The 19873-nt window shown below is 42.9% G+C and overlaps 1 long non-coding RNA gene across 1 annotated transcript in view; it reads left to right on the forward strand.

The window, feature by feature from the left end:
• Positions 1-19555, forward strand: part of LOC144579048 (uncharacterized) — a 78547-nt gene extending 58992 nt beyond the window's left edge. The window contains exon 3 of the long non-coding RNA XR_013525853.1: positions 19422-19555. This is a non-coding gene — a long non-coding RNA (uncharacterized LOC144579048). The remainder of the gene's footprint in view (positions 1-19421) is intronic.
• Positions 19556-19873: the final 318 nt, after the last annotated feature.

Raw genomic sequence — 19873 nt, forward strand, 5'->3', positions numbered from 1 at the left:
TTACACATAGAACTGTTTCTTTAGTAGTCTTAATTAACATGTTACAGTGTTAATTCTTAGTGACATTTACTTTTGGTGAAATCCTTGGTAAGTTCAGATTTTAATTATGTACTAGTGTGGAGCCTAGAACCCAGTCAGAAGTAGAGATAAGGTCTGACTCTTTCCAGAGTCTAACTCCATGTTGTCCGGGCCTTACCTAGCTGTAAAGCAGGCAAGTTGTACATTTAAGAGTCATAGTGGAATTTTTGTAGCATTTAGGAGGGCTAATCACCTTTAAATTGTACATTTCTTGCACAAATTACCTTTTATAAATTCTTTCACAACATATACAGATGATCTCCAAAATGATTGGACTTTCTTACTTGTCCTAAACATCCCTCTTTTGAAACAACCAATCATTTTACTTTAGGACAAGAATTGACCATACAAAATCCTTTCTTATATAAAATCTCTTTATAACCATCTTTGCATAGAGAGGGGGCATGGCTAATTTCACATGTCCACAGGACTTATCTAGAAACTAATGCTTCGAAATAAATTTAACAGTTTTTAAAAGTCAAAGAAGTACTTTATGACCTTAAAGCATTTAACAAACTTGATATCTGACCTGCATAATTTAGACCAAATGTCTTTGTTTTACCAATAATCTTTAAAGATGTTTTTATTATCCAAAGATTATTGAAGTCATGTGAACTAAAAGGCATTACACTTTTTACTTTTCTGACAAAATATTTGATTTAGGCACATATTTTACATATTTTAAAACCAGTTAATCAAAGCTCTTTCATATCATACACAAAACATATATAAATACACAGACATACAGAAGATAAAGGACTCATTCCATAAGCCAGGAATTGAACCCTGAACTCGGGCTGCCATTGTGAAAAGAGAAAGCAAGGCAACATGGTTCCAAGGACATACAAAACAGGAGGGAAACCTCATTTAGCTTTTTTTTTTTTAGGCACCTGCAGCAAAGTTTATAACTGACCAGTTTGCTACGCTATCTTGAACAGTGGGCTTATAGGGGTCTAAGCCCATGGTCTATCCTAAGGCACCCCTCTTTATGACAGAGCAACGCAGAAAGACACACAAAGCACACCAGATTCGCTACAGCTTAAGACTAGGCTCACAAATCCTTTTTTCTATTAATCAAAACTTTACAGAGGAGATAAACAGTGATTTTTGTCATTAATTCAACTGGTTTGCACAGAGAAAGAAAGGAAAGGGAAGGGAGAAAAGTGTTGTCTGTGGCAGGGTGGGGAAGATGAGGTGCTCAGGGAGGCCAGAGAAAGACATGCCCATTGCAGCCAACACTGAATCAAAAGTTGAGGTGGTCCCTCGTCAGTCGTGAAGGGATCTTTTCCAGCCACCCCATCAGCTCTCAGCTTTCCCATTTTAGGGAGGAAAAATCTCCCTAAGTTCCATGATCCTGTATATGCCTCATTCTGTCACCCCCAGCTGTCAGCAAAGAGTGCAAGACCGATTAATCCAAACAGAATAGCAGTTAACATCCCATAGTGCCAAACCCATTCTTAGCCAAGAAGGATTTTACTGAGAGGGGCCTCTAACCCCCTAAATCTTAGGAAGATCTCTAGCCTTCCTATATTGAGCCTCAAACCCAAGTTCAGTCAAGCATCCTTACATTTTTTTTTTTTTTTGCATCCTTACCTTTTATTGAGTGGGGCCTTTAACCCACTCTGTCTTAGGAGAGACTCTAACTCCTCTGAGTGGGCCTGTAACCCAAGCCCATCCTTTACCCAGGTGTATATACCCCACTTACCCACAGTTGCCAATCAGTGCTGTAGTCTATTTCTGTTGGGTCAGGCTTCTTCTCAGTGTTGTCTCTTCCATGGTTCAGCAGAAAGATGTTACTGGAAAGGAGCCCCATCCAGATTCCAAGAGAAGGTTCTTGGATCTTGCACAAGAAAGAATTCAGGGCAAGTCTCTAGGAACTTGTAAAATGAAAGTAAGTTTATTAAGAAAGTAAAGAAATAAAGAATGGCTATTCCATAGGCAGAACAGCCCTGAGGGCTTTTGGTTCTCCATTTTTATGGTTATTTCTTGACGACATGCTAAACAAGGGGTGGATTATTCATGCCTCCCCCTTTGTAGACCGTATAGGGTAATTTCCTGACATTGCCATGGCATTTGTAAACTGTCATGGTGCTGGTGGAAGTGTAGCAATAAACACAACCAGAGGTCACTCTTATTGCCATCTTGGTTTTGGTGGGTTTTGGCTGGCTTCTTTACTGCAACCAGTTTTATCAGCAAGGCCTTTATGACCTGTATGTTGTGCCAACCTCCTATCTCATCCTGTGATTTAGAATGGCTAACTGTTTGGGAATGCAGCTCAGTAAGTCCCAGCCTCATTTTATTCGGCCCCTATTTAAGATGAGGTTGCTCTGGTTCGTACGCCTCTGACATAGATACCTAGTATGAGTGAACTTGTACAGCATTTGTTCTTGTCTGCCTGGCTTTTTTCACTTAGTGTAATGTTTTCAATATTTATAGTTTTTTTTAACAATGTAAATTTTATACTACATTGTGTTATAGACATATAAATTGTTTACATTATTAACATATTTCAAAATTTCAGGAAGTAATATATCAGACACGCAAGACCTCCACCACCTGAATTTCATGGAAGGTAACACTTTGCAGTGTTTGTCTCATAAATATTTCATAAAATTTTCACTGAGTCAGCTTCCACCGACTAATAAGCCAGCCTTCCTTGTGGTTCACACACAGAGAAGCAGGTTAGTAGAGAGGGTAATAAGAGACTCTGAGCTGCCTGCCTGAATTCAAATCCAGTTCCCCTACTAGCTGTGTGGCTATGGACAACTTACACAATCTTTCTGTGAATCCACTTCCTTTCTGAAAAATGGGGATGGTCATACTAATAGATACCTCTGCGTTGCTGTCATCAGGATTGCCTAGACTGAGGCTGGTTGTTATTCCTTCTTAGTTGTTATTCCTTCAAGATGTGGCTACAACTTTTCTCTGGCCCTTTCCATTTCTTCCCCTTCGCTCATATTTTTTAGTTTTTTTTTTTTTTTGGGTTGGAGTTTTGCTTTTGTTATCCCGGCTGGAGTGCAATGGTGCCATCTCGGCTCACCGCAACCTCTGCCTCCTGGGTTCAGGCAATTCTGCCTCAGCCTCCTGAGTAGCTGGGATTACAGGCACGTGCCACTGTGCCCAGCTAATTTTTTGTATTTTTAGTAGAGTCGGGATTTCACCATGTTGACCAGGATGGTCTCAATCTCTTGACCTCATGATCCACCTGCCTCGGCCTTCCAAAGAGTTTTATTTTTTTAAGTCACAGTCTTGCTGTGTAGCAAGCTGGAGTGCAGTGGTGCGAGCATAGCTCACTGTAGCCTTGTCTTCCCCAGCTCAAGTGAGCCTCCTGCCTGAGCTTCCTGAGTAACTGGGACTATAGGCGCATGCCACCATGAACAGGTATCTTTTTGTGTTTATTTTTTGTAGAGAAGAGTTTTGTCATGCTGCATAGACTAGTCTTAAACTTCTGGGCTCAAAGAATCCACTGCCTTGGCATCCCAGAGTGATAGGATTACAGGCATGAGCCACTCACTGTACCAGGTCCTTCTCTCATCTTTTAAAATTCCTCAGACATCTGGCCCTTGACCACTACTGAATTCCTCATTTGTTAGAAATAATCAGGCGTGGCATCGGCCTTAGTCCATCAGAAAGAACCGGCAAGCATCTCCCCCAGTATTGGGCAGGAACCCACCTTGGTAATTCACTCCCATTTTCCCTGGCCCTCAGCCCCTGGGTAGCCACTTCCCAGCCCAGGACAATGCAGGCAGCACTCTCAGGTTCCTATTTTGGACCTGGTTAGGGGCTTCCTTTTTGCCTGGCACCTTCCATCTGTAGATACATCACTGTTTGCAAATAAAGCATCACAGAATACTGCATGCATGTGGACAACTTAACAAATGGAGCCAAAGGCAATGCTTTTTAAATTTGTAGGTAAATTTTGGAATGTTTTAACCTCAAGGAAATAATTTTAATATGCCCTCCTGCATCACTATCTCATTCCCAGCTCATTAAAGATAGATTTTTGCCTGAATGTAATTAATTCTTAAATGTTATTCTTAATAGAAAAGGTGCTTTATATGCCAACTAAATGGCAGTCAACAGATTAGAGGGAAATGCTTATTTTACGTAAGTGTCAAAACAAATACACCTCAGTGCATTTCATTGGCACTGCTCTTCATATAAAATGCTAATTATAAATAATTTCATATTAAAAACAAAAACTAAGGCAAGTGGCACCATTTTTGGTATATAGTAGGTGCTCAATTCATGTAGAATAAAAAAAATAGTGACAATGCCTTTGCCACAACTTTTGAGATGTGAATATACACTTGTAGCTCCATCCAGCTACACATGTGTGTTCATAAGCGCATGAAATTTGCACACACTCACTGATTCTGACGGGCTCTCCATCTAGGTGCACCTGCTATTGTAATGGCGTGGATTGCCCTTGTTTGCTATTCCCAAGGAGCAGGACCAGGGCCGATCCTGCGGACGTGCTGCCCCCTGGTGGAAGTGAGAAGACTTGCATGGTCAGCCAAATGAAAGAAAACTGTCACCATGTTGAGAGCTCAGTTAGCTGTCATCATTGTATTTATTTAATGACCTGATAGATGAAGAGAAAACTATGAAGGAGATGAACAAGGAGCAGCCAGAGGAAAAGCCTCCCAGAGCCCAGGGCAGTGATGAGCACAGAGTAGCTCCCAGCAAACCTTTGCTGATTAATAGGATAAGCCAAAGTGCTGTAGATGTTGATTCAGAGACACTGACGGGTAGAGCTTGGTGCTGGCATCCACAGTGACCTGAGTGATTCTTCACAAGCACCAAGAATCTTGCTGAGTCTTGAAATTATTTAATATTTATTTTCAGCAATTGCTTGACCCACCCAGCACTGTTAAAGAGGCTTCTCTCCATCAGCTTTTTGAGTTACAGCATAGAAAGGGCCAGCCATTTTCCACTCAAAGGTAGTTTAAAAGTGTAGTGATGAAATATGCATTCTTGACAAGCACAGTCCATGCCCTAAAAACTTCAATTCAACTAGGCATCAATATTAGATGTGAAGTAGCAGCTTCACTCAGGTTCCTTCCAAGAAGAAGAAAATAACATGCTTTGCTGAAAGGGGCAAACCGGGCAGCTGAGAATTTAGTGGGAAGATAATGCAATAGGTCAGGACGGACATGTTTGCCAATCTTCCTGTAAAGCTTGAAAGATTTACAACCTCTAACTAACCTGTTGCTAATTCACTTGCCACAGAGAGGCTGTTACTGAATGGAGAGGCAGGCTGCTGGCAGGTACTGTACCTTTAGAGCTCAGAAACAGTCTTTAGGCCCTTTTTCCAGCTAAGACTTGAGAAGAAAAACCCTAGTAAACCTTACATAGAGGGCTTGACTACAGAGTAAATGTTACAAGTTTCTTTGGAGTGTGACCAAAAGGAAAAAAAAATTCATTTAACTCTCAGAAAAAAATAAAGGAAGACACTGCATTAAAGCCACTCTGTGTGTTATGGGGACAAAGAGATTTAATATAAGAATTAGGGTTCACATGAAGGGACAAGAGCTGGCAGAGTGAAACCAGCTGGAAGGTCATGGAAACAGCTGGAAGGTCAGACTGAACACCTAAGTGGGTGGTTCTCTAACATTTGCCCGGAAACTGCTGCAATTTTCAAGAAACTCTGGAAAATCTCCCACCAAACCTAGTGCTTGACAAGAAGCCCAGAAGCCTTGTGAACGTTGTGGCTGCTGTGGCCCCCGTGACCTGAGGATAATTACCTCTCTTCTCTCTCTTCGAAAGCTCAGGCAAGTTTCTCTCACTGCAAAACTGAACTCAACCCGTAAAAGGCAGGAGATTCTAGGAAAGGAAGATCCAGTGAGAAGCAGATGAAAGTGATGCAAAGCTGATGACTAATGACACAGCACAACCTCAAAGCACCTAAATTCCTGCATTTACCTCCCCACTATATAACCACCCAATGGGCTCCCCTTGTCCACAGCCTAGACAGAGCTGATTTATCAAGACAGGGGAATTGCAGTAGAGAAATAGTAATGCACATAGAGCTGGCTGTGCAGACCAGGGTTTTATTATTACTCAAATTAGTCTCCCCGGAAACGGGGATCAGGGTTTTTAAGGACAATTTGGTGGGTAGGCCAGTGAATCAGGAGTGTTGATGGTTTGGCCTTGGGATGAAATCACAGGGAGTTGAAGCTGTTCTCTTATGCTGAGTCCGTTTCTGGGTGGGGGCACAGAACTGGTTGGCAGGTCCAGGGGGGCCATCCAGTTGTTAGAAATGCAAAAACTGGAAAAGAAATCTCAAAAGGCCAATCCTAGGTTCACAACAGTGATGTGAACCAAGAGTAATTCGGAGGTTGCAAATCTTACCTCTGGAATAATGGCTGGTAATATCTAGAACTCCAGCCCCTCTTAGTCTAACTTGGTGGAGGTAGCCTTTCATTTGTTTTACAGGGTCAGTTTAGCTTTTTTTTTTTTCTTTTTTGACAGAGTCTTGTACTGTCACCTCTTGGGCTGAGTGGCACAATCTTGGCTCACTGCAACCTCTGCCTCCTGAGTTCAAGCCATTCTTCTGCCTCAGGCTCCCAAGTAGCTGGGATTTCAGGCACCAGCTAATTTTTTTGTAGTTTTAGTAGAGACAGCTTTTCACTATGTTGGCCAGGCTGGTCTTGAACTCCTGACCTCATGATCCACCTGCCTTGGCCTCCCAAAGTGCTGGAATTACAGGCATGAGCCACCGTGCCTGGCCAGGGACATTTTAGCTTTAAATTATAAACTAACTTTCTGTAGCTACTTAGAACTACACCCAGGAATGAACAAGGACTGTTTAGAGGTTAGAAGCAAGATGGGGTCCGTTAGGTCTGATGTCTTTCACTGTCATAATTTTCTCAGTTATGATTTTGTGAAGGTGGTTTCAATTATGTGAGACAAATTATTCATTCATACACTCAATAAATAGTAAGTACTTGTGATGTGTCAGGCATTGGGTTAGGTGATAGAGATGGATTTTACTATATAGAAGAATTGATTCCTGCCCCATGTGACTTGGCATTGAGCTAAAAGGGAGAAATGGTTTGCATATGCCAACCGGGATGATGCACAGGTATTTTTAGGGCTGTTCACAAATATTCTGGCTCTCCTCCAGGCACATGCTAAGATTGTACTTCCCCACCTGCTTTGAAATTTGAAGAGACATATGACTTGCTTTGGTCCACAAAGTGTGAGCAGAAGTGATGTGTGTGATTTGCATTTGGAAGGTTTAGGAATGATCCATGATTCCCCGTGCTGTCTTCCCCCTGCCATGGTAAATCTGTTGAGATGAAGCTTGGGTCAGCCTCAGTCCCAAGAGACTAATAAGCAACACCCCCAGCTGACCTGCAATAGATATGCAATATGCAATATGATTGAAAAAGAAATCTGTGTAACAAGCCAATAAGAGTTTGGGGTTATTTGTTTTCACAGCAGAAGTAGCCCATCCTAACTGACCTATAGTAAGAGTGAGAACAATGCCCAGTGCTAGGGTCCCTGGGGGAGGGGAGGAACTGCTTCCAGATTGCCTTGTTGGGTAATCATTCACCCCGTGTGGCTTTGGCTTAGCTTGCTCTCTGCCAAAGATCAAAGAAAACAGATTAACTAGGGAGACACAGCTGTGGGCAAAACAGACCACAATATCAATCCTTCTTTCTAACGCTATCAGAACATCTCCTTTCTCCCCCATTGTTTTCAGCACGCATTGTCCCCACCCCTTGGCTTGATTTTAGATGATGGTGAACTGATCACTACCAGACTGGCGAGGATAGAATAACAGTGGGTGTTTTTAAAATGTCTTTTTAAAACATGATAATCAGACACAAGAACAAACCTGAAGAAAGGAAGTGATTAGAATAGAGATCCACAAGGCCCCGAGGAGTTACCATCCAACTTTAAGGCTGGTCACAGGTTATTTCAGGGGAATTGATAGGCTCTAGCGTGGTGTGTCAGTCAAACCTACCTGTAGTGGCAGGAACTCAAGCATGAGACAGCTGAGTTACTTCATAACAAGATGACAGTTAAACAACTTTTTAAGCTTATAAATGCTTTCTTTTCTTTTTCTTTCTTTCTTTCTTTCTTTTTTTTCTTCTTGAAACAGTCTTGCTCTGTCACCCAGGCTGGAGTGCAATGGCTCGAACTTGGTTCACTGTAACTTCCGCCTCCTGTGTTGAAGCAATTCTTCTTCAGCTTCCTGAGTAGCTGGGATTACAGGCGTGCACCGTTATGCCTGGCTAATTTTTGTATTTTTGGTAGAGAAGGGATATCACCATGTTGACCAGACTGGTCTCAAACTCCTGACCTCAAGTGATCCATCTGCCTTTGCCTCCCAAAGTGCTTGCTGGGATTACAGGCATGAGCCACTGCACCCAGCCCAATGCTTTCATTTCTAATCATATATTCTGGCCATATATATTTCTGATATATATACTTTATATATAAAAATATTTTTAACATTTACATTATACTGTATTTATTTACTATTTATATATTTTCTAACCTTTTTCTCTTAATATACTAAAAATATTTGTGTATTTAAATATTCTTTTTCTACATGACTTTAAAACAACACATTTTTGTACCTAAAAATAATACATGAAATATTTATTATACACACACACAAAAGGTGATGTATTGTATATACTGTTTTACATTGGACTTTTTCCACTTATTACATTGTGACTATCTTTTTGCATTATTAATTATTGCTCTAGGACATCATTTTTAGTAACTGTTGTTTCATCATATGAGTGTAGTTTATTTAGTTAATTCTGAGTTGTAGAAAATTCATGAGTCCAGGCGTAGTGGCTCATGCCTGTAATCCTAGCACTTTGGGAGACCAAGGTGGGAAGATCATGAGGTCAGGAGTTCGAGACCAGCCTGGCCAACATGGTGAAACCCTGCCTCTATTAAAAATACAAAACATTAGCCGGTCGTGGTGACACATGCCTGTAATCCCAGCTACTCAGGAGGCTGAGGCAATAGAATCGCTTGAACACAGGAGGCGGATATTGCAGTGAGCTGACATCGTGCCACTGCCCTCCAGCCTGGGCAACAGAGGGAGACTCCGTCTCAAAAGGAAAAAGGAAAATTGTGGCCAAATATTTGTACATATCCATAATTATTTTTATTTTTTCAGGTTAGATTACTAGAAGTGGAATAGGCAAATTGAAGTGAATGCATAATTTTAAGGATTTTGATATGTATTTTCAAATTACCCCATACAAGAGTTATTCCAATAGATGGTGTCACTCACAGAGTTCTAGGGTAACTTTTCCCTGAAACTTTCTCCACCCTTTCAACACTGGGTATTATTTTTCTCCAAGTCTGGTTTAACAGGTATTAAATGTGGTCTTATTTTAATTGAAATGTCTTTGGTCGCCAGTGAGGTATGCAATTTGGACTCATTCCACACTTCCCACCGCACCATTCTGGGTCTCTGGGCTCTGATCTGCTTGGTGAATCCTTCACAGTGTTCCTCAGGACAACTTGGGGCCTTTCTGAGTGCAGGAGGGGAGCTCCATCCTGTTCTCAACCCCGGGCTCAGCTACCAACCGCTACAGCGTGTGTGGCTCGAGAATCCTTTAGACCCAACCACCAGGGGGCAGACGAGGGCAGGGTTTATTATGACGGGCATTTACTGACACAGAGTCTTGCTCTGTTGCTCAGGCTGGAGTGCAGTGGTGCAATCTGGATTCACTGCAACCTCCACCTCCAGGTTCAAGGGATCCTCTTGTCTCAGCCCCTTGAGTAGCTGGGATTACAGGTGCCCACCACCACACCCAGCTAATTTTTGTATATTTAGTAGAGATGGGGTTTCACTCTGTTGACCAGGCTGGTCTTGAACTCCTGACCTCAAGTGATCTGCCTGCCTCAGCCTTCCAAAGTGCTGGGATTATAGGTGTGAGCCACCGTGCCTGTGACGGGCATTTTACCGAAGGAGAAACCAAAGGCTTTCCCAAAGTTGCACAGCAATAATTGACAGATCCGAAAATAGAACCCAGGTCTTCTAACTCCACATCTGGTGCCTTTAAGGACCTGTGAAGTTAGAGACAAATCAAAGAAGCTGGAAAGTGGTGGGAACAGCCTCAAGGGATTTCTCCTTTGACAACTGTTCAGATAACCATTTTTTATGACCACAAAAAGGTTGAATCTGTCATTGAACACGTATTTATAAAGCTCCTACTACATGCTTAGAAGGGCAGTATGGATACAGCAGGGAGCAAGAGAAGCCACAGTTCCTGCCCCCGTGCAGCTTCTCTTAATGCGGCAAGCATACCCACTTCCGGTGACACAGCTCCTGGGTTCACTCACATCTCGGATCTATCATGTGACAGATATAGGATGCCGGGCACATTTCTTAAACCGTCTGCCTCTAAATGTCCCCATCTCTGGAGTGGTGACAATAATCATACCTGATAACTAAAGTTGTAGGATTAAGTGAGATGACACATGTAAAAGCCCAGCATACATAGTCAGTGCTTGCAAATATTAACCATGATTATTACTGTAATTCTCAAATGGAGCCTCTACAGATGAAATCATTTACATTATTAATAACAATTACAACTGTTATTGAGCGACCATTTATTGAATGCCTATAAATCAGCGTGGACTTCAATACTTTACATCTGTTGTCCTGTTATGAAGCAGGACAACAGAGGTAAAGTGTCCTGAACTTCCTTGGTGGTAATAATCCTCTGAGATGCTTTTTTTAAAAAAAGAAAGAGAAAAAAGGAAAAATTCCCAGATTCTCCAATCTCCTTGAGCCGGGAGTTCCTCTAGAGGGCCTTGGGAATCTATCTGTTTTTTTTTTTTTTGAGACAGAGTTTCTCTCTTGTTACCCAGGTTGGAGTGCAATGGCACGATCTCTGCTCACCGCAACCTCTGCCTCCTGGGTTCAGGTAATTCTCCTGCCTCAGCCTCCTGAGTAGCTGGGATTACAGGCGCCACCATGCCCAGCTAATATTTTGTATTTTTAGTAGAGATGGGGTTTTACCATGTTGACCAGGATGGTCTCAATCTCTTTTTTTTTTTTTTTTTGGAGGGAAGGAGGAAGGGAGGAACGCAGGAAGGGAGGGAAGGAGGAAGGGAGGGAGGAAGGAAGGGATGAAGGAAGGAAGGAAGGGAGGAAGTGGGGGAGGGAGGGAGGGAAGGGAAGGAAGGAATTCAAGCAATGAGAGAGACATTGCCGACCTGGATCTAGAGGTTTACAAGTTGATTTCTTTATTTGAGAGAAGGAAAGAAAAAAAATGAGTAAAGGAGAGAAAGAAAGAGGGAGAGAGAGAGGGAGGGTGAACAGAAATATTGCTTTATTCTGAAAAAAAATGGGTATTAATAATGGCCAATCAATGTTTCATTTAAACCTATGAGTAGGTGTGATGTGGTATTGACAAGAATGTATATTTTGTGTATTTGAAGTGGAGAGCTCTATAAATATTTACTAAGTTTACTTGTTCCAGATCTGAGTTCGAGTCCTTGATATCCTTATTAATTTTCTGTCTCATTGAATCTAAGTCTCTATGTATCTGGGTGTTAGGATCGTTAGCTCTTGTTGTTGTATTGATCCTTTTACCACTATATCTTTGTTGCTTTAAAATCTATTTTATCCGATACGAGAATTGCAACTCCTGCTTTTTATTTATTTATTTATTTATTTACTTTTGCTCTCCATTTGGTTGGTAAATCTTTCTCCATTCCTTTGTTTTGAGTCTTTGTGTATCCTTGCATGTGAAACAGGTCTGGATGTAATATGCCGTTGGGTTTTGGCTGTGTCTTTTGATTGGGGGATTTAGTCGATTTAAATTTAGGGTTACTGCCATTTGATGTTAACTGGCTGTTTGACACATTCGCTGATGAAAATTCTTCTTTATGTTGGTGCTCTTTACTTTTTGGTATATTTTTAGTAAGGCTAATACTGGTTGTTTCTTTCTGTGTGTAATGCCTCTTTCAGAAGTTCTTGTAAAGCAGGCCTGGTGGTAATAAAATCTCTGAGTACTTGCTTGTTCATAAAAGATTTTATTTTTCCTTCAGTTGTGAAGCTTAGTTTGGCTGGATATGAAATTCTGGGCTGAAGGTTCTGTTCTTTGAGGATGTTGAATATTGGCCCCCACTCTCTTCTGGCTTGTAGAGTTTCTGCTGAGAGATCTGCTGTAAGTCTGATAGGCTTGCCTTTGTGGGTAACCTGACCTTTTTCTCTGGCTGCCCTTAGTATTTTCTCCTTTGTTTTAACCCTGGTGAGTCTAATGATTATGTGCCTTGGGGTTGCTCTTCTTGAGGAATATCTTTGTGGTGTTCTTTGTATTACCTGGGGTTGAATATTGACCTGCTTTGCTAGTTCAGGAAAATTTTCCTGAATAATATCCTGAAGGGTATTTTCCAGCTTGGATTCATTCTCTCCGTCGCATTCAGGTATACCTATCAAACGTAAATTTGGTCTTTTCACATAGTCCCATATTTCTTGGAGACTTTGCTCATTCCTTTTTATCCTTTTATCTCTAATCTTGTCTTCTTTCATTAAGTTGGACTTTGACCTCTGTTATCCTTTCTTCTGCTTGAACAATTCGAGTGTTTAAACCTGTGCAAACTTCTCGGAGTTCCTGTATTGTATTCTTCAGTTCCATTAATTCACTTATATTCCACTCTAAGTTGTCTATTCTCAATAGGATTTCATCAAACCTTTTTTCAAACTTCCTAGTTTCTTTACGTTGGGCTGTAACATGTTCTTTTAACTCACAGAAGTTTCTTATTATCCATTCCCCGAAGAGTGATTCTGTCATTGGGATGCGCTTGTTCTCCATCAAGCCTTGTTCCATTGTTGATGTGGAACTGTGATAATCTTTAGAGGGAGAGGCGTTCTGATTTTGAGTATTCTCAGCCTTTTTACGCTGGTTTCTTCCCATCATTGTAAATTTATCCTCCTGTCATCTTTGAAATTACCAACTTTCAGATTAGGTCTCTTGACTGGACGTCCAAGTTGTTAGTTCCCAGGGCCTGAATGGCGGCGTTAAGATTGATGGTGCTTTTCTGCCCAGGATTCTCCTGGCTGGCTTCCTTCTTGTGTCCGTAATGGGTGACTCTGCCTTCCCCGGGCTCCAAACCTCGGTCAGAAGGGGAACCAGTCTCGTTTACTCTGCGCCGAGAGCTGCCGCGCTGAGGTGCCGTCACAGCCGCTGCCTGGGTCTCAGGAGTTGTGCTGGGGACCCGTGTGGGTCCTCCAAACCTCAGTCAGAAGGGGAGCAGGCCCTGTTTACTCTGCTCTGAGAGCTGCTGCGCTGAGGTGCCGGCGAAGCTCTGGCACTGGCGCTGGCGACCCGTGTGGTTCCTCCACTGAAGATCTTCTGCTCCGTGAGCGACCAGAATTTGTCTGAAAGTGTGGCGTTCTCTAGTTCTCTGCCCTTTGACTGAGAGCTGCAATCCCGAGCTGTTATCGATCGGCCATCTTGGATTATTACCCCCGGTCTCGATCTCTTGACCTCATGATCCACCTGCCTCAGACTCCCAAAGTGCTGGGATTACAGGCTTGAGCCACTGCGTCCAGCCTATCTGTTTTTAAATTTACTATTTTAGCCATTTTTAAATGTACAATTCAGTGGCATGAAGTACATTCACACAGTGCAGCCACCACCACCACCCGCCTCCTGAACTCTTTTCATCTTCTCAAACTGAAGCTCTGTCCACATCAGACACTAACTTCCCATTTTCCCTCCCCTTAGCCCTCAGCAACCACCATTCTCCTTTCTGTCTCTGTGAATTTCATTATTCTGGGCATCTCATATAAGTGGAATCATATAGTATTTGTCTTTTTGTGTCTGGCTAATTTCACTTAGCATAATGTCTTCAAGGCTCATCCATGTCATCCATGTGTCAGAATTTCCTTCCCTGTTAATGGTGGATGCTATTCCATGGCATGTTTAGAGCACATTTGGTTATCTATGTGTCTGTTGATGGGCATTCGGGTTGCTTCCACCTCTTGGCGATTTCCCATCTCACTCTGTACACCATGGCAGCAGGAAAGCATTCAGTGCTTTTCTGACTCTGCTAGAGACAAGCTGATCAGACAAATGACTCTTTTTGAGCATTTAGCATCTGCTGGCATCATCTGTGAATTCACCAGGTTTAGTGAAGGTTACTAAATTCCTAACAAACATTCCTTTCCCTGTGCACCCAGGTGCTATTGACTGAACCAGTTCTGAGACCTCCCACTTCCTCTGTATTGAGGATCTGCAGCTCACTCCATGCTTACAGCCACAGGGGATGCCATACACCTGGGCATTCCATACACCTGGGCATGCCGTATGCCAGGGCACACTGTACACCTGGGCATAACACACACCTGGGCATGCCATATACCCAAGCATGCAAATAAGGCCTGGCCAGCTGGGGCACTAGCACCCTAGGCTACAAGATCCTCTCTTTGGAGTGCTATTCATAATTATGCCACAGACAAGTGGTCGACAAGCTGGATGCACTGTCACTCTGTGCAGGGATTGCTTCACCTAAATATGTTCTGAGTTCTTGCTGCTGCCTGAAGAAGAGTCACCACTTCTCATGGATGAAAGCAGAAAATGTCTTCATCGTCTTTTTCTTCTCCTTCCTAACTCCACAAATTGATTCTGGTCAATGGGAGGTGATTACAAGTGAAAGGAACGTGCAAATCCTTTTCCTTTTTATTTTTCTATTGGCTGAAACAAGAATACTTTCTTCTGAGCCCCTTTTGACCATGCAAGCAAGAGCAACCTACCTAGGGAGTGAGGGAGCAATGACATGGAAGGAGCCTGGGTCCCTGAGTGTTCTTGTGGAGCTGCGACATCTCCCCTGGATTAGCTTCCTCTGCACTGTTAGACAAGAGAAAAATAAATACGCACATTCTTATCTCAGTCAGTTATGGAAGCCAAACTGATACTCTAATATAATAGCCTTTAATTAGAGAAAAAAGAAAATAATAGGGGAGGGGAGAGGAAGATCTGGGAGGAGAGGTAGGTAGGAGGTAGGTGCAGGAGAAGGTGAAAAAAATACTGGACAGCCGATATTTCATTTATTCCAACCCCAACAATACTGTCAGGCTCAGCCTTCTAGCTTGGGTTTGGAAAATCACACTCAATTTTTCTGTTGATTGTCATGTAAATGTTTGATAAAGAAGCATAAGCATTCATGAAGAAGACTATATATTTTTTCTAAAAGTTCCAATAAAATGCTGCAGTATATCACTATAAAATGATTAAAGATGAAGCTGAATCCCTGAATTTGTCTTTCCAAAGTATTATATAATCCACTCCTAATTATTCACTTTCCTTTTACATTTTGGGAAAATGAGACCTATTCCTACAATGATTTATAAAACTCGATTTTGGGTACTATAATCTATTTTGCTATTAATCTATGCTGAAAACATTTAGGAAAATAAACTGTCTAGGATATATAGTATTCCCAAAGTCAACTACATATAATTTGGAGATTATTCTTAGAAAAATCTGTTCACTGGCTGCTCTCCAATGAAGTTCTCCCCACTCCCACCTGGACGGCCATCTTGGCTTTCTAAGGAAGTATGGCAATCGTCTATACCTGTGGCCCAATGAGCCGTTCTTCTAGTATTCACACCATTCTGTAGTCCCCTCCCCTTAACCTGAGCTGGTCCTGTGATTTGACTAAATCCGTAGAATTTGGCAGGAAAACCAGGGTGCTAGTTCCCAGTTTCAGCCTGAAGGCTTGGCCGTGTCCACCTTTGTGCTGTTGGGCCCCGTGAGCAGCCGTTTAAGTATTCCAGCTGCCTGGCTGGAGAGACCGTGTGGAGAGGGAGAGGCTCCCCATTTGCGCCTAGACCCAGACAACCCCCTACTGAATGTAGCCACACAACATTGGCACACCCAGGGGAAGCCCAGCTAAATTGCAGATTTGTGAGCAAATATAACTATCGTTGTTTTAAGCCAGGAAAGTCTTGGGATGGTTTGTACATAGTGATAGATAAACAAATCACCAACCTTTCCTGAATCATACAGAGCTCCTACTCAAGTTTCCTAAATGGAATTTTCTCACAATTCCATTTGCCACACCATCTTCTAAGTTTTTTAACCAGTCAGGGTCACCATATACTGCTGTATGGGTTGTACACTGTACCAGGGAAGCTGCTAAGGAAGCCAGTGGGGACTGCTTGCCTGGCCTTTGCCCAGAGAGGGCACTTTTTCTAAAGTGAATGAGAAGGTCTTTTGGGCTCCCAGAGGTCTGATAATAGGTACCTTATAGAATTGAACCCAAAGTCGTTGACCTGGCCTTTAAGACCCTCCTTAACTGCCTGCTGTCACCTTTGTCCATCCCTTCCAACTTTCTCCAACCCAGCCTCTCATTACTCATCTCCAAGCTTGGCTTGGCCAGGTTGCCCTGGCTTCTACAGTCAGATGTGCCCAGTCTGCCTGATGGGTAGCAGTGTACCTGATGCTCCCAAATTAGGGCCATGCCTTCGAAAGGAGGATATAGTCCCACCGCCAGCCCTTGGAGTGCTCAGGCACCAGTGCATTTCAGTCTTGTAAACCTCAGAGGATCTAATGTTTGCTTACAGGTACATATTTTTTAGAGGTTTCCAAGCATGCTAACGTGGGAAGGGATGGTATAGCATGTGTTATTCTGCTTTTGGTCTTCAGAGGTGAAGGGCTGAGCCAGGGAGATTTGGAGCTGCTCTTTCCCCAGGAGGCTGTGTTTCATCTGTCAGATCTAAAGCACAGGGCCTCGCTGTCTAAGCCAGGGAAGTCATTCTCCAGGGAATATTCTTTCCTGACAATTCATAGTGCAACGAGAAAGCTAAATGTTCCAATACCCTGTGCAAGTGGACGTTGTGACATGGGATACGCGTTGTCGAACTTTGTAATCTTACCCTTCATTCAATATTCAACACATTTATTTGATCTCTTCCTTTTCTCAGTGTCCCCTTCTTCCTCCACACTCTTCCTTCGTTCCCCCGCTTCCCCCACCTCCCTGCCTTCTGGGAGGGGCTTGCTCAGAGTCACCTTCCTGTCAGGGGAGTGACCGAGGGGATTTCTAGATGTGCAATTAGGGACCAAGGTGCTGACTGTTTTCTTTGACTCAGGACTCTAGATGAAGTACAGCTGCAGGCTGGTGGAATTAAAGGAGCCATGACCTCGAGAGGTGTGTCTCACACCCTATCCCAGATTATACCATGATACAAGGCAATGTCCCCAACTGTAGGGAGGGAAATGATGGAGTGCTCAGCTGAATCTGTGCCAGAAAGGGACAGGTTGCCTGGTCATGTGCCCTGCAAGCAGATATGCTGTTCACTATAAGGTGAATCGTTGAACATCTTAGGGAAACTTAGCACTATTCAGGGTAGGGGGTGAGACTAGCAGTTTCTAGCTGATTATTATTGAGGCTGGCCCATTTGAGCCTCTGATCTCTACAGATATTGCAGGATGAAAGGCTTCTTGAATTATAATTGGATTCCAAATATTTGCCTGGAATAATAGCTTGGCAACTATATGCTGGGAGCTGTAAAATAGAAGCAGTAGTAACCATATTTTTATCTTCCTATAAGTGATAATTACTATGTTTGAGCAAATATGCATATTAAGTGCTTTCTATTCTCTCATTTATTTTTTGTTAATTTTATATATTTAAGGTATATGACATGATCTTTTGATATACAAAGTGAAATGGTTACTACAGTGAAGTGAATTAACATATCTATCGTCTCACATGGCTATCCTTCCTTTTCTGACAAGAACACCTAAAACCCATTCTTTTGGCAAAAGTCTCAGATACAACACATTATTATTCAATGTACTCCTCTTGTATGTTAGAGTCCTCGACGTATTCATCCTACATATCTGCACATTGCCGCACTAGTCACAATAGCGAAGATATGGAAACAACTGGTGTTCACTGACGGGTGAACGGATAAAGAAACTGTCGGTCTGTCATCTATCTACCATCATCTATCTATCGCGGAATATTATTTAGCCTTAAAAAAGAAGATTCTGCCGCTCACCACAACATGGGTGAACCTGAAGGACATTATGATAAGTGAAATAAGCCAGACCCAGAAATAAAAAATCTGTATTATTTCACTATATGTGGAATCCTTAAAAAAAAAGTCAAATACACAGAGATAGAGAATAAAATGGTATTTACCAGAGGCAGGATAGGGGTGCAGGGAGGAATGAGAAGTAGGTCAAAGGATATAGTATCTCATTTAATCATTACACCAGCCCCATGAAGTAGGTGATATCTAGTTTTGGTGGTAAGAGATCCAGAGTTCAGAGGGTTTGAATAACCTTCTTAAGCTGGTAGGTAGTTGAGCTGTGATTCAAACTCGGAGTGAGGCCCATACTTTCATTCTCTCCTGCCACCCTGGCCTGCCCTTCCAGTCATGAGCAACATTATAAAACCAGGCTCGTCTAGGAGCAGGCAGAGGCTCAATCAGCTCTTCTACACCTGCTGCCTGTAGCTGCCCCTGCCCAGCACTGCTACACAGCAAATCCTCTGGACTGCTCGGCCGTCACTCTAGGTGCTGCCCTTTACATTTGAGAAATTCTGGAGTAAAGCAAGTTTTGTTACACAAGTCACTTTATGCAGATTCTCTGGCCAAGCCTTAAGGTTCTGATACCACCAGGAAAAGGAAGTCTGGTGTGAGCTCAGTGGGGAGCACACAGTCTGCAGTGGGGCTGATGTGAGGGGCTAGGCTGTGGGAGAGGATACAGACTCTTCTCTCTCCCCGCTTAGATGTTTGTCCACATTCCATGATGTGTAAAGAGTCAAGCCTGGGGCCTGACTTGGGGTTTGATGGGAATTTGTGGTTTTCTTGAGATACACTTTGTGGCTGGGTCTGGTGGCTTACTCCTATAATCCGGCATTTTCAGAGGCTGAGGCAGAAGGATTGCTGAGGCCAGGAGTTCAAGACCAGGCTGGGCAACAAAGCAAGACTCTGCCTCTACTTAAAACACACACACATACACACACACACACGCGCGCACACACACACACGCATGCACAAAATACATTTTGCAAAACCACAAGGTGATTTCATACCTGCTTCTTATAGTTGAGTCCATGAGAAAATCTAAAAAAGATATATTAGAGGGAGTCACTATTTTGGATGAATTTCCTCCACCAGCAGAGGTGACGAGTGTTTTGTAGGGAGAAAGCAGTCTTTCCCCTCACCCACTTCAGTAGGAGCTCCAGGAGGGAGGTGGCTTCAGGACAGGACTGTCACCAGAGGTGACTGATGGGAGTCAGCTGCTGGGTCATGACTGCTGCTTAATGTCCTGTCCATTTCGGGTTCACGAAATGTTCTGCAGGTTGATGTCAGTAGAATTTTCTCTCAGTTTTCTTTCTAGGTCTGACCCTTGGGAAGAATCCAGCAGGAGGTAGGAGCGGAGAAAAGAGAACATAGAGGAAGACAGTTTTATTCCCTTTGTGACCAAGAGGTTAGGTCGCTTGTGACGTTCTGGATATGAAGGTAGACTTCATCTTTATTGATTTAAACTCTCTAAATCCATGTAGAATAAGCATAATTGTAAACCCACTGGCACAAGCTACTGAGAAAGGCTGTGTAGTCTTAGCCCCTGGATACCTCTCAGGAAAAGTTCAGTCAGCACTTGTCCATCCTGGGTGCTTTCATATAGTGCCTGAGTCAAGCCAGAGAAATGGGTCAGAGAGAGACTCCCTCTGGGAGTCTCTGGGAACTTGGTGACTTCATGAGTTCATTGAGGTGAGGGGGTAGTGGGACCAGCATATCGGGCTGGAAGCCGGACAGTTGGGTTTGTAAAGCTGAAAT

This window comes from Callithrix jacchus, chromosome 1 (assembly GCF_049354715.1).
Source record: "Callithrix jacchus isolate 240 chromosome 1, calJac240_pri, whole genome shotgun sequence".
Lineage (NCBI taxonomy): Eukaryota > Metazoa > Chordata > Mammalia > Primates > Cebidae > Callithrix > Callithrix jacchus.